Source organism: Bison bison, unplaced genomic scaffold (assembly GCF_000754665.1).
Source record: "Bison bison bison isolate TAMUID 2011002044 unplaced genomic scaffold, Bison_UMD1.0 scf7180017864533, whole genome shotgun sequence".
NCBI lineage: Eukaryota > Metazoa > Chordata > Mammalia > Artiodactyla > Bovidae > Bison > Bison bison.
This window is the reverse complement of record NW_011495082.1, coordinates 13723562-13727382: the sequence shown is the minus strand read 5'-3', so window position 1 is coordinate 13727382 and position 3821 is coordinate 13723562.

Sequence of the window (3821 nt, the reverse complement as noted above, 5' to 3'; positions counted from 1 at the left end):
GGAAAAAGCAAGAGAGTTCCAGAAAAACATCTATTTCTGCTTTATTGACTATGCCAAAGCCTTTGACTGTGTAGATCACAATAAACTGTGGAAAATTCTGAAAGAGATGGGAATACCAGACCACCTGATCTGCCTCTTGAGAAATCTGTATGCAGGTCAGGAAGCAACAGTTAGAACTGGACATGGAACAACAGACTAGTTCCAAATAGGAAAAGGAGTACGTCAAGGCTGTATATTATCACCCTGCTTATTTAACTTACATGCAGAGTATATTATGAGAAATGCTGGGCTGGAAGAAACACAAGCTGGAATTAAGATTGCCAGGAGAAATATCAATAACCTCAGATATGCAGATGACACCACCCTTATGGCAGAAAGTGAAGAGGAACTCAAAAGCCTCTTGATGAAAGTGAAAGTGGAGAGTGAAAAAGTTGGCTTAAAGCTCAACATTCAGAAAATGAAGATCATGGCATCTGGTCCCAGCACTTCATGGGAAATAAATGAGGAAACAGTGGAAACAGTGTCAGAATTAATTTTGGGGGGCTCCAAAATCACTGCAGATGGTGACTGCAGCCATGAAATTAAAAGACCCTTACTCCTTGGAATGAACGTTATGACCAACCTAGATAGCATATTCAAAAGCAGAGACATTACTTTGCCAACAAACGTTCATCTAGTCAAGGCTACGGTTTTTCCTGTGGTCATGTATGGATGTGAGAGTTGGACTGTGAAGAAGGCTGAGCACCGAAGAATTGATGCTTTTGAACTGTGGTGTTGGAGAAGACTCTTGAGAGTCCCTTGGACTGTAAGGAGATCCAACGAGTCCATTCTGCAGGAGATCCGCCCTGGGATTTTTTTGGAAGGAATGATGCTAAAGCTGAAACTCCATTACTTTGACCACCTCATGCGAAGAGTTGACTCATTGGAAAAGACTCTGATTCTGGGAGGGACTGGGGGCAGGAGGAGAAGGGGACGACAGAGGATGAGATGGCTGGATGGCATCACTGACTCAACAGACGTGAGTCTGGGTGAACTCTGGGAGTTGGTGATTGACAGGGAGGCCTGGCGTGCTGCGATTCATGGGGTCACAAAGAGTCGGACACGACTGAGTGACTGAACTGAAGTGAACTCTGGTTTGGGTTTGCCCAAATCACAGCAGTCCGATAGTTATAACATTCTCTCTGTTGGAACATAACATTCCATCTGTTGTCTCCTTTTTTTTTTTTTGTTTATACCACTGGTTGTTCTTAGACTTTCCCAGGAATGAGAGCAGGACTTCTGCAAGGCTCTCGTATTCAGCACGGAGCCCCAACAGCCCTAAGGCACTGCTCCAGCAGAATTGACCAATGGAGGTTCTGTCTTCCCCACTGACTGCCTAGAAAAACTGGGTATCACAGACGAGAGTATTTGGGAATTTATATCCCAGGAGGTAAATGTTGACCAGTGAGAAATCCAAGCTTGCAAAGAGACCATATAAACCATTTGCTCTTCCTTTCACAGATGCTTGCTTTCAAGAAGCAGCGATTCCACAGATCACTTCTGGAAATGAATTAAATTTCTTGTGAGGCCATCAACAGTTCGATAGGATCATCTTGTATAGTTTTCTTTGTTGTCATCTGACGTACTTTCCTTTTTCTTACATACTCCTACCTAACCTTTGTCTTAAGTCCTGTTTGTTAGGAAACTCAGCAATTTTAGTTACCTCCTATTGCATAATAAATTTCCCCAAATGTAGTGGATTAAGAGAAAAGCCATTTGTTGTTTGATGAGTCCATGGGATACCAGGACAGTTCTAGTCAACAGGGCCCAGCTTTGCTGATCTGAGTCAGGGTCACTCGTATCTGTGGTTAAAGGCTGGAGGCAGCCTGTCTAGGTGAACCTCAGTTTGAAAGATTTGGCTCCAATGCACATGGTCTCTCATCCTCCTGGCCCTCAGCTTGTATTCAGGGTGGTGACCAGGCTCCAAAAGTGTAAGCATAAGTGTGCAAGGTGTCTTAAAACCTATGCTCAGGATTGAAACCTATCACTTCCACAGTAGGCTACTTCCCAAAGCAAAGGTTATCGTGGAGTCAAAGAGTGGAAAAAGTCTAATCTGTATCATCATAGTGGCAGCTGCAAGGCCTTATTGCAAGGAACGTTATCAGTGGAGGGGGAAGAATCATGGCCATTTTTGCAACCAATCTATCATGAGAGGATAAAACAGAAGGCCTCAATGAAAAGCTGGCATTTGAGTTAAAATATAAAGAAGTATGAGAAAGGGCTACGAAATTGTCTTGGGAAAAATCATTTTTGTCATGGAGAACATCCAGAGCAATGTCTTTAAGGCAGGGGCATGCTTGGATTATTAAAGAAAAAAACAAGGTGACTGCAGTTCTGGCAGACTAAACACAACAGAGGACATATGCTGAAGTTCTGAGGTCTGGGGTGAAAGTGGGTGAATGATTCCTAAGTTCAAAGCACTAACTTCATGACATAAAAATCCCTTTGGGCCTCTTGTCAGATGAGAAGAAATGCCTTTATCTCAAAATGGGAAGAGCAGTGTAGAGCAGCATATTTCAAACTGTTTCAAGCAGCTGAGTAATTTCTTCCAGTGAAATCTTTTATGGAGTTGTGCTATATATAAAAAGTAAACTAGAAGCGATCTGTTCCAAGTAAGAGGAGAGGGGCCACGCTCAGCCTCCCTGCTTTGGGGCACCCTAGAGACTCTTTCTTAGCAACATTTTACAATAACAAGCCTAAAATCTTGTCCATCTCTGTGTCTGTACATGTAATAAAGTTCATAAACTGCCTGCACTTCAGAAACTTGATCAGTTAACTGGCCCTTCATTTCTAGCCCTCCTTTACTCTGTCACACACACACAAAATCATTCTTCCAAGCTATATATTTTCATGACTAAATTGTAAAAGAATTCTTAACACATATTTAAAGGCTAGTTGTTATACTATTTCAAATTTTCTTTTAATCACTATTTTGGAAATTCACTCAAGGGAATATTTCCTAGAACCATTTTCTGAGACTCTCAAGAGACATTATTAATTTCTGTTTATATATAATTCCTATGGTATCTAAAAGAAAAAAATACTACTGGTAGGAAAAACTACTCATTTATAATTGTATAGTTTAATAAATTTTATAGTAAGTTTATGATTCTGATATAGATGGTGGGTAAGCTAAGGATGTGTTTTTTATCCAGTGGCAAAATTATACAAATCCATGGACAACATGTTCCTTAACTACATTCGTTCAGGTCATTGGGTAGCACATCAGGATGGTAGAGTTTTTTTTAGTTTTACATCAAATCATTGGATTTCATTTATTCTAAAGCCAATAAAATATAAATAAATATTAATAAAGCATATTTTAAAGCCTGTGAGCAAGGAATAGCTCTCTGAGAGCACTTTAGATTACTTCTGTTCATTTTATGCTGTATTTGTAGTTGTAGTTTATTTGCATATGTGATATGTTACTTGCTTAAAATTATATTATGAAAAGATGGTAGGATCATGTGTTCTTCAATCAAACATTTAGTCATAAAATATGATTTTTTTGCTACTAAATTATGAGCCATATTCAGTGTAAACTAATGCTAGACACAGCATTTTACAAGGGAAATCTATTTTAAAATGAGTTATTCTCATAGATATTACAGTTAATAAAAGAAGTTACATTTGGTTACATGGGAAATAGGGAAACAGTGGAATCACTGCAGATGGTGAATGCAGCCATGAAATTAAAAGACACTTAAACCTTGGAAGGAAAGTTATGACCAACCTAGATAGCATATTCAAAAGTAGAGACATTACTTTGCCAATAAAGGTCT